This window comes from Apium graveolens, chromosome 4 (assembly GCF_009905375.1).
Source record: "Apium graveolens cultivar Ventura chromosome 4, ASM990537v1, whole genome shotgun sequence".
Classification (NCBI taxonomy): Eukaryota; Viridiplantae; Streptophyta; class Magnoliopsida; order Apiales; family Apiaceae; genus Apium; species Apium graveolens.
The window spans coordinates 164,565,524-164,577,426 of NC_133650.1; the positions used below are offsets into that span (position 1 = coordinate 164,565,524).

Sequence of the window (11,903 nt, forward strand, 5' to 3'; positions counted from 1 at the left end):
AGGTCAAAGGTCAAAATCTTCATCTCTTTGGTAGTATGCTTCCGCAAGATGGTAAATCTCCCAAATTTTTGTCAAGTATACATTTATGATACTGAAAATGAACTGGAGAATAGGAGGAACCTAGTAGGTGGATGCATAGATGAAATTGATGAAAGTATTATTGAAGCTTTGATGGATATGTTAATCAACACAATGAACTAGTTAGACATTTTCATACTCCACGCGAGCACTTCAAAGATAATGAACATGATGAGTTTAGAGTGGTTCTCTTATCTTCTCAATCAGCGAGTGGTCTTCCTAATATAATTGGACCAACAGATGAGGTTGGAGGTCTTATAATATGTGGAGACTCATTGGGTTTTTGGGATACAATTGTGGAGATGCATACGAAATCACTTAAGAAGGTTTGGGAAACTGACTTTTTTATAGAGCTCAAGTATCCACTTTTTTCCATATACAGATGAAGGTTTTCATATAAAGATTCCATTGAAAAAACAAAGGCATCCAAATTAGGCGATATAAATCCTGATGATAATGATTTTGAAAAGAAGTAGTGAGAATATGTTTTCATGAAAGAATATTATTGCTATAAGTTGATGATCCTCTTTTCTGAAGGTATACTGGATATTCTTAAATGTTTAATTTTTAGCAATTAATGTTTAATAGCTATAAGAACTTATTCAAGAATTTTCATATATGGTCATTAACTGAACCAACGTTTTGTTTGTCAGGGTTGACTCTTAATTTATCAGGTCATTTATGGCAACAGTACATCGTTGATGCTTTTTATGCAATTAAATGATATCGGGTGGATTGGGTTACTACTCATCAGACAACTATAAGGTCAGATCTGTGTTCTTCCATCCGTGATGCTTTGCATAAAGGTGATCACGATCCCAATTATGTTAAAAATGAAAGAGATGTGTCCTAAGTCCAATCATGTATGAGAATTTAGGAATAACTTTTATGTAATCTGTTTTGATTTCAATGATATTAATAAAAGACTTGTTTTGTTTTTATTACGGGCTTTATCTATTTTAAGTGTTTAAATAAGATATACCACAGTTTAGAGTAAAGCTTTTTATGGATTGTGATGAGATCATAATAATGAGAACTAAAAGATGATAACTCTAAACTTAAATAGTTCCTGGTCGTAGGATTACTAACTGGTAATTAATAATCCGCAAAGATCGGTACATACTATGCTTGCTTCATTATGAAGGCTGTCTGTACTCATAGACATTTGTGTGGTGACACTATAGCTAGTATGTAGGTACTTATTATAGAATAAGTTCACTGAACATGACTCACACAGCTGAACAACTGATGGAGTTCACTCACGTGTCAATAGTTGTTCATATAGTGATAGTTGTACAAGTATCCTTAGATTTGAGGTCATCATAGTCATCTTGTGTACACTGAACTATGCTTTGGTTTAGTTCTTAGTCTCTAGGGACAATTATAAGGGCTCTACTGGGTATAGGAATTTGTACACGAAGATAGTGTATGATCAATAAGGATCTACCCCTTCCAGTAAAGGAAGAGAATGTTCAATGCTGATCCACTTATGCTAGTTCAGGAATCTCTGGCCACAGTGAATGAAATTAGAAAGGAGTTTCTAATTTACATTAATTAGAACTAAGCATAGTGAATGGGAAAGCATATGATTAAATAAGATAGGCTTGACACGAGTTCCATGCCTTGTATTTAATCATGACATTGCGGGGTAGAAGGAATTAATTGTACGGTAACTATTCACTGAATAGGTTCTTGGTATTCTAAGCAGTGAATTCGTATTATCCGGATAGTCGCGATATGCTGAGAAGTATCCCTCACGATGTAGAATAAACATGATTAATTTATTAATTAATCATATTTAATAAATTAGAGAATTTATATAAATAATGATAAAATAGTTTTATTATTATTTATTTCTTCTACCGGCTTAATATTGAACCTACAGGGTCAGACCATAAAAGAGAATGATTTAATGGTGGAGGAATTAATTAATAATGGCTGGTAATTATTTATTTGTGAAATAAATAAATAATTAAAAAAATTATTAATTAATTAAATGAGATTTAATTAATTATAAATTAATTAAGAAAAGTTCTTAATATTATTAATTAAGAATTTAACTTTTGGAAATTAAATCAAGTGAGAGAATTATTTTCTAAATTGTTTAGAAAAAAAGGATTAATGATTAAAAGGTGTTTTAATTATTAGTTAATTGGTTAATAAGAATAATCAATTAAAGGGTTAATAATAATAATATTTTATGAAAAATTTTCAGCTGAAAATTTGGCCTATAAATATACTATTATAAACCCTATTTGCCTCAACCTAAAAAGTTAAACAAAACCCTAGTTCTCCCAACCCCTTCCTCCTCCATCACATTGATCTCTCGGTGGATACCGGTGGAGTGCTTCACACTTGAGGAGCAGCTGCTAGGGATCTCCGCTCGTCGTTCTTGGATCACTTTTAAAGGTTAGAAACGATCCCATATGATTTAATCACGATTTGTATGCCTTTATTTGGATTTTATATCAAGAAAATTATTTCACCATGCTTCCGTGATGTATAAAATCCTACAAAAAAGTTGTTGTATTACCAGCATCCTTCACAGGTTCACAAAGGTATATATCACAACATTTTAAGGATGCACTTGCGTCATGTAGGGCTATTGGACACCCTTTTCTTTTCTTGACAATGACATATAATACAAAGTGGTCTGAAATAAAAGAGATGATGAAAGCCTTACCCGGTGTTGATGTGTGCGATGCACCTGACATAGTTTCCAGAGTTTTTAAACTCAAGCTGGATCAACTCATCAATTTGATCAAGAAAAAAAATTACTTTGGAAATTGCATATGAGGTAATGTTTGATGAACCTTTCCGATCATGATGATTTAAAAACTCTTTATTCTGAAAATTCTACTAAAATACAATGTAAGTTATGCATGTAATAGAATTTCAAAAAAGGGGTCTTCCACACATGCATATATTGATTTGGCTACACCCGGATGCTAGGCCTTAAATAGTTGCTCAAATAGATGCTCTGGTCGGTGCTGAAATTCTTGACAAAAATACAAATCCTGTTGGTTGTGTCGTTGTCAGCAACTATATGATTCATGGGCCTTGTGGAGTTGACAACACATAGTCACCTTGCATGGTTAAAGGAAGATGTATGAGACACTTTCCTAAGAGGTATTATAAAATGTTATAAACTTTGCAATTTATTTTTATATTATTTCAGCAAATCATTTGAAACCATATATATATATATACTTTTGTGCACAACCATGTAATTATATACAGTCTCCTGTCATTGATAATGTAATGACTGGTAAAATTTATTGTAGGTTCAACAGTAACACATATATGATGATTGTGGTTTTCCCATTTATCACAGACACAACATTGGCATAAATATTAAAAAGAAAGGTGTTTTTTTGGACAACAAGTTTGTTGTTCCATTTGATAGAGACTTATTGGTTCTTTTCCAATGCCATATAAATCTCGAAGTCTGTAACAGTGCTCGGTCCCTTAAGTATCTATTCAAATATTGTCTTAAAGGTTATGATACTGCTACTATGGTCCTTAAAAAAAGAAGTCAGCGCTAGATAAAACTGTAAAGAAGAAGCAAATATGTCTAGATGAAGTAAAACAATATATTGATGGTCGTTATGTTTGTGCCTCTGAAGCAGCATGGAGAATATTTGGTTTTGATGTATATTCTCAGTGGCCATCCGTTGATAGATTACTTATTCATTTACCCTGAACAAGTACGTTAGTTTTAGAACAGGTACAACACTATCGAAAGTTGTTCAACAAGCTGATTCTAATAGGACAAAACTTGAAGCTTGATTTGTAGCTAATAAAATTTTTCCAACCGCTCGAGATTTTACATATGCTGAATTTCCTACGCATTTTACGTGGCTACCCCGAGAGTATAAATTGAGACCTTGGTAGAGAGGTGATTTAGTTGGTAGATTAACAGAAGTACATGCTACTGGCGGTGATTTATTGTATCTCCGCATGTTACGAATGCAGAGAAAAGGTTGTACTTCATTCGAAGAGCTAAGAACGATCGAAGGTCATGTTTTTGAATTTTTCAAGGAAGCATGTGTTACTATGGGTCTTCTTCAGAATGACAGCCAATGGCATGAAGCAATGATCAAGAATTCTCACTCATCACTTACGAAATAACTCCATGAAATGTTTGTCAACATTTTGGCATATTGCTCTATATCAATTCCGCTGTATTTATGGAATGCTCAATGGAAATGTATGTGTGACGATATCCTCTTGCTAAAGCATAAAGAATGTCAGAATAGAAATTTACAACCCCCCAGATGGTGACATTCAAAATTATGCTCGTGCAGGTAAAATTATATTTAAAATTGGCCTTCATTCTAAAAATTACATCATCACTGACCCAATGTAGTCGCATTTTCTATATATTATCAATAGGATCAAAGCACGTTATTCATGTTATTTATCCATTTAATTCATAAATATACCAAAAGAATACTTTAAACAATGCTATATATGTTCTTGCAGAAATTGAAAAACATTTGAACGATACTGCAAAGAACTTAAGAGATTTCCCAAAAATATCGTATCCTCCAGAAGTCTTTTTTACAATAGTGGCAATGGTTTAATTATTGAAGAAACAGGGTACGATATAAAAAAATGAGAAAGAAACATGATGAAAATTATATCAAGTTGAATAAAGAATCGAAGAAAGCCTGTGAGGCTATTGTCGAAAGTGTAAGTTCCAACAAAGGCAAAAAGACCATCCAAGCATCATCAGACCATCCATCTCGGCTAACACTTTTGCGATCAAGTCGAGCACGATTTAGATGATACAGAACTCGGTCCATTTTGGGGGTTCTCCTCCAGAAGACCCCAACATGCACATCAGGGATTTCATCGAGATCTGCGATACTTTCAAGTTCAATGGGGTGACTGAAGATGCTATCAAGCTACGACTCTTCCCATTCTCTCTGAGGAATAAAGCAAAGTGCTGGTTACATTCTCTACCACCAAGGTCTATCACCATATGGGAGGATCTTGCTCAAAAGTTTCTCATTAAATTCTTTTCTATGGCGAAGACTGTTGCAATCAGGAATGCTCTTACTCAGTTTGCACAACAAACTGGAGAATCTCTGTGTGAGGCTTGGGATCGATATAAGGAGATGCTAAGGAATTGCTCACACCATGGCATGCCTGATTGGATGATTATAAATCATTTCTACAAAGGATTGGGTGCTACTTCTAAACCCATGCTCGATGCAGCATTAGGAGGAGCCTTGTGGGCTAAGAGCTATAATAAAGCTTATGAGTCGATTGAGCTCATGGCTGCTAATGAATACCAGAATCCTTCTCAGAGGCTAAATCAGGGTAAAGTAGCAGGAATTTTGGAGTTGGATGCAGCAACTGCTATAGCTGCCCAACTTAAGGCTTTGACGATGAAGGTGAACACTTTGGCTAATTATGGAGTTAATCAAATCACTAGTGTTTGTGAGCTTTGTGCGGGGCACATGAAACTGAGCAGTGTGCTATTTCTAGCGAATCAGCTCAATTTGTGAGCAACTTTTAAAGATCACAACAACAAGCTCCAGCCACTTATCATCCAAATAACCGCAATCATCCTAAATTCAGTTGGAGTAATAATCAGAATGCGGTACAACAATTTTATCAGCCATACACAACAAAGCTAGTTTTAACCCTCCTGCTTTTCAGCAACCGCAATAAGCCCTTAGGCAACAACTTCAACTTCAGCAGCTACCGCAAGCTAATGAAAAATCTGAATCGGAGGAGTTAAGGCTCATGTGCAAGAGCCAAGCCGTGTCTATCAAGACCTTGGAGAATCAGATTGGGCAAATTTCTAATACATTACTGAATCGTCAACCTGACACGCTTTCGAGCGATACTAAAGTGCCAGGCAAGAAGGAAGCTAAGGAGCATGTTAATGTAATTACATTGAGGTATGGCAAGGTTGCAAATCCTGAAAAAGCTAAGACTCCAGAATCTGAAGTTGAGGCTGATGAAGAAGAAGTGCCGAAGGAAGCAGAAGTGGAACCAAGGAAGACTACTGTTGAGCACACTCCTCCTGAGGGTAATACAGGGGAGAAACAGATCTATGCTCCACCTCCTTTTCCTAAGAGGTTGTAGAAGAAAAAGCCGGACAAGCAGTTTGAGAAGTTTCTGGAGGTGTTCAAAATACTTCACATCAATATACCTTTCACCGAAGCTCTTGAGCAAATGCCTAGTAACATGAAGTTCATGAAAGGTATTCTCTCTAGGTAGGTGAAGCTTGATGACTTAGAGACCGTTGCTCTCATGGAGGAATGCAGTGCTATGTTGCAACAGAAGTTGCCTCCGAAGCTTAAAGATCCCGGAAGCTTCACTATTTCATGCACCATTGGAAATGTGTCATTTGACAAATGTCTATATGACTTGGGATCTAGCATCAAATTGATGCCTTTGTCAATCTTCTAGAAGTTGGACTTGCCTGATCCAAAGCCTACTTATATGACTTTGTAGTTGGTCGACCGTTCTATTACATATCCGTGAGGTATTGTGGAGGATGTCTTGGTCAAGATGGATAAACTCATCTTCCCTGCTGATTTTATAATTCTTGATTTTGAGGAGGATAAAAAGATTCCCATAATCTTGGGAAGACCTTTCTTGGCTACTGGCTGAACCTTGATAGATGTGCAGAAAGGTGAGCTCACCATTCGAGTGATGGATCAGGATGTAACTTTTAATGTGTTCAATGCCATGAAGTTCCCTACGGAAAATGAGGAGTGCTTAAAAGTGGAGTTGGTTGATTCTGTGGTTACTTCAGAACTTGATCAATTGCTAAGGTCTGATGCCTTAGAGAAGGCCTTGTTTGGGAATTTTGATAGTGAAGATAATGAAGGAGATGAGCAGTTGCAATTTCTGAATGTTTCTCCCTGGAAGAGGAAGATTGATATGCCTTTTGAATCTATGGGAATAGAGGAGTTGAACAAAGCCCCTAAGCACCTCAAGCCATTTATTGAGGAAGCCCCTACTCTTGAGCTTAAGCCTTTACCTAAACATTTGAGGTATGCATTTTTGGATGATGCATCTACTTTGCCTGTTATTATTGCATCTGACCTTTCAGGTAGCGACGAGGAGAATCTTTTAAGAATTCTTAGAGAGTTTAAATCGGTAATTGTTGGGACTATAGCAGATATCAAAGAAATCAGCCCTTCTTATTGTATGCATAAAATTCTGCTAGAGGAAGGTAGCAAGCCTACTGTTGAACAACAAAAAAGGTTAAACCCTATCATGAAGGAAGTCTTGAAGAAGGAAATTCTTAAGTGGCTGGATGCAGGGATCATCTATCCCATTTCTGACAGTTCTTGGGTGAGTCCGGTTTAGTGTGTACCAAAGAAAGGAGGTATCACAGTCGTTGCTAATGAGAAGAATGAGCTCATTCCTACTCGAACAGTCATGGGGTGGTGAGTTAGCATGGATTACAGGAAGTTGAACAAGGCCACAAGAAAAGATCACTTCCCTCTGCCGTTTATTGATTAGATGCTTGACAGATTGGCTGGGCATGAGGAATATTGTCTTCTGGATGGTTATTCTAGTTATATTCAAATTTGCATTTCTCTAGAAGATCAGGAGAAGACTACTTTCACTTGTCCATTTGGTACTTTCGCCTTTCGAAGAGTTTTCTTTGGGTTATGTGGAGCACCGACCACATTTCAGAGATGCATGATGGCTATCTTCTCTGATATGATTGGTCAGAATGTGGAGGTTTTCATGGAATATTTCTCTTGTGTTTGGCGATTCATTTGATGAGTGCTTGCAGAATCTAGGCGACGTTCTCAAGAAGTGTGTTGAGACCAATTTGGTTCTCAATTGGGAGGAATGTCACTTTATGGTGCGACATGGCATTATTTTTGGGAACAAGGTCTCTAGTAAGGGTCTAGAGGTGGACAAAGCTAAAATGGGGGTAATCGAAAATCTCCCCCACCAATTTCTGTTAAGGGAGTTCGCAGTTTTCTTGGTCATGCGGGCTTCTACAGGCGGTTCATCAAGGACTTCTCAAAGATTTCTAAACCTTTGTGCAATCTTCTAGAGAAGGATGTCCCATTTAAGTTTGATGATGAGTGCGTGGCTACTTTTGAGTTCTTGAAGAAGAGTTTAATCACGACACCTTTCATAATTACACCCGATTGGAGTAAACCTTTTGAGATGATGTGCGATGCAAGTAACTATGCATTTGGAGCAGTTCTTGAGAAGAGAAAGAACAACATATTTCATGTGGTCTACTATGCTAGTAATACCCTAAATGGTGCAGAGAAAGAACTTTTGGCTATTATCTATGGGTTTGAGAAATTTCGATCTTATCTGCTTGGGACGAAGGTGACAGTTTTCACTGATCACGCTGCAATTCGATATCTCGTCTTAAAGAAGGACTCGAAGCCTAGATTGATCAGATGGGTTCTTTTACTTCAAGAATTTGAGTTAGAGATCAAGGACAGAAAGGGACTGAAAATCAAGTCGCTGATCATCTCTCGTCTTTAGAGGATCCAATTGCTACTTCACAAGATAAGTCGTTGATCAATGAGTCTTTTCCCGATGAGCAGCTATTTGGAGTGCAAGTGGAAGAACTGTGGTTTGCAGATATTGTGAACTACCTTGTGAGTAATATCATGCCTCCCGACTTGACATACGCTCAAAGGAAGAAGTTTCTTCATGAAGTGAAGTGGTATATGTGGGATGAACCGTTTCTTTTTTGACAAGGAGCAGACCAAATCATCAGGAGATGTATTCTTTACAGCGAAACGGGGGAGGGGGGATCTTGCGAGATTGCCACTCAACGGCTTATGGATGAGACTGTGGTGGAGAAAAGGCAGCAGCTTGTATTCTTCAAGCAGGTTTCTTTTGGCCGACTTTGTTTAAAGATGCTCATCAGTTTATTTTGAAATGTGATCGATGTCAACGTGTGGGTAATATGTTCAAGAGGGATGAGATGCCTCTTAATGTTCTTCTCGAGGTTGAAGTCTTTGATGTTTGGCGAATTGACTTTATGGGGCCATTTGTCTCATCTTGTAACAATCAATATATCTTGTTGGCGATTGATTATGTGTCAAAATGGGTTGAAGTTAAGGCGTTGCCAATGAACGATGCGAAAGTAGTGCTTAATTTTCTTCACAAGCAGATATTCACAAGATTTGGAACTCCAAGAGTCATAATCAATGATGAGGGGTCGCATTTTTGCAATTACAAGTTCACTGCTATGATGCAAATATATAATGTAAATCATCGCATTTCTGTGGCTTATCATCCTCACACGAATGGTCAAGCCGAGGTATCTAATAGAGAGATCAAGCGCATTTTAGAGAAGGTTGTGTGTCCATCAAGAAAAGATTGGTCTTTGAAGCTTGATGAAGATGTTTGGGCGTATAGAACAACATACAAGACTCTATTGGGAATGTCTCTGTTTCAGTTGGTTTATGGTAAGGGGTGTCATTTGCCGGTGGAGCTGGAGCATAAAGCATATTGGGCTTTGAAGAAGTTGAATCTTGATTTGGATGCAGTTGGAAAGAAGAAGATGCTTCAATTGAATGAACTCGACGAGTTTCGACTTCAAGCATACGAAAATAACAAAATGTATAAGGAGAAAGTCAAGAGGTGGCACGATAGGGGTCTAGTGCTCAAATCATTTGTGCCTGGGCAACAAGTTCTCTTGTTCAACTCTCGTCTCCGTCTTTTTCCAGGAAAATTAAAGTCAAGGTGGTCAGGGCCGTTTGTTGTCAAAACTATGTTTCCACATGGAGGGTGGAGATTTTTGAGAATGATCCAGGCCAAGCATTCAAGGTAAATGGTCAGAAGTTGAAGCATTACTATGGTGACATGGCAAACCGTGAGGTGGTTAATGCCGTTTTGTTGTCTGTTTGATCTCGCATTTCTACGTCGAGCTAATGACGTAAAACAAGCGCTTCTTGGGAGGTAACCCAAGTTTGTTGTACATTAGTAGGTAGAGGAAGCAAGAAGAAAAGAGAAAAACATAAAAAAAAATCAGACAAACAGAAAATTTCAGGGCCAAGTTCAGAAGTCGAGCGCACCCGCGCTAATCTAGCGCGCGACCGTGCTGTAATTACAGAAACCAAGCGCACCCGCGCTGATCTAGCGCGCGCCCGCGCTGATCTAGCGCGCGACCGCACCAATTTGGAAGAAGGTGAGTGTGCCTGCGCTGTTCTAGCACGCGACCGCGCTGGGCTCCCGATTTAGAAAAAAATATAAAAGGCAGTTGTGAAGAGAAAATCGAGGGCTTCTTATAAAAATCGATTTCTACCCGAATTTTACTCTTCCACATCCCAAATTTCCCTCTCCAAATCAAACCCATTATTCCCACTATTCCCATAATCAATTTCCACTTCTACTCCATATCTAATTCTCTTCTCACCTCTTATATATACATACACTTATACACAAACTTCTCCACCACTTCTCAAATTCTCAACACAATTCTCTCTCAAACACTTATCTTTTATTCTCTCTTATTCAATCCCAATGGCACCCAAGAGACAAAGAACTCAAGTCAGTAGCAACACCACTGATTCTTCGAGTGCAGGTGGTGTGAGGCCGAGGTTTTCGACTCCCGAGGCTGAAGCAGAGTATACGAGGCTTCTCTCGAAGCCTGTAGCAAAGGAGCGAGGTGTTCTGCCATCGAGAAAGGATGGAAAGTTATTGGAGATGATCTTGGAGATGGGCTGGGTTGCTTTTTGTGAGGTACCCGCTGATGTGCCCATGAGTGTTGTTCGAGAGTTTAATGCAAATGCTAAGGCGGAGAAGGATGGTTTCACTGTGGTTAGGGGGATGATGGTGGAGTACAGTGCGGATGTGATAAGGAGGGTGATTGAGCAACCCATGAGGAAGCCCGATCAGGACACCTGAAATGATAAGACTCTGGAGGAATTTGAATTGGATTTGATAGTTGCTACTCTGTGTGTGTCGGAGACTCATTGGAAGTTCAAGAGGGGCACGACTGATTATTCCACGTTCCCTACTTCGATCATGAACAGGTTTTCCCGTGCATGGAATGCGTATGCGTCCATTATGACGAAGTTGTGCTTCGTATTTGGTGTTCATTGGCCAGCACACGAGCAGCTCCAAATTCCGAGTGCTCCGATTAACAGCACTACTTTGGCGATGATACAAGAGTGGGATGGAGGCAAGCCTGATTTGAAAGGACTTGGTTATTCTTTTGACCATATTCCTGGTGGGAGGCAAGCTGATGGGGCAGCTCAGTCGAGCAGGACTGCATAGAGATCTCAGTTAGGTGAGGAGGCTAGTCCATCGTAGAAGGAGCACGAGGAAGCATGAGCGGATGTTGGAGTTGGTTTGAGCATGATGCAGTATAGGCGTTTAGTGAGGAGGATGGATGCGATGCATGACATCCATAGTCGGTTTGCACGTGATCTCACCCAGGCACTAGGGACTGTATTCAGAGCCATAAGTGTTGATATGCAGTGGCCAGTATTTGGGGAGGACTCCGTGTATCCACCTCCAGACACGTCCGACACTCCACCCGTTGGGGGTGAGGATCCTGATTCCGAGTAGGTATGCCTGATTCCTTACTATTACCTTCATTGAGGATAGTGAAAATTTTAAGTTTCGGGGTAGTAGTTGAAGGAATATGTTTTGTGTGAGTCACATATAGTTTGCATATTCATGATCGTTTAGTGCATATAGTGGTATATTTTTCCATGTAGTTTTCTTTTATTTTTGTAGTTTTTATGATAGTTTGTTCATATAGTTCATGCATTTGCATAATAACATGATCCCGTAGATGATTTTCCGATTGATTTGTGATATTGATGCTAGTTTAGTGATGTCGTATTTAGTGATGT

At 38.5% G+C, this 11,903-nt stretch overlaps 1 non-coding gene across 1 annotated transcript; it reads right to left on the reverse strand.

The window, feature by feature from the left end:
• Positions 1-5,123: 5,123 nt before the first annotated feature.
• LOC141722920 (small nucleolar RNA R71) lies at positions 5,124-5,230 on the reverse strand. The gene has a single exon (XR_012575917.1). It is a non-coding gene; the product is annotated as a small nucleolar RNA R71 (small nucleolar RNA).
• Between the last annotated feature and the right edge of the window lie 6,673 nt (positions 5,231-11,903).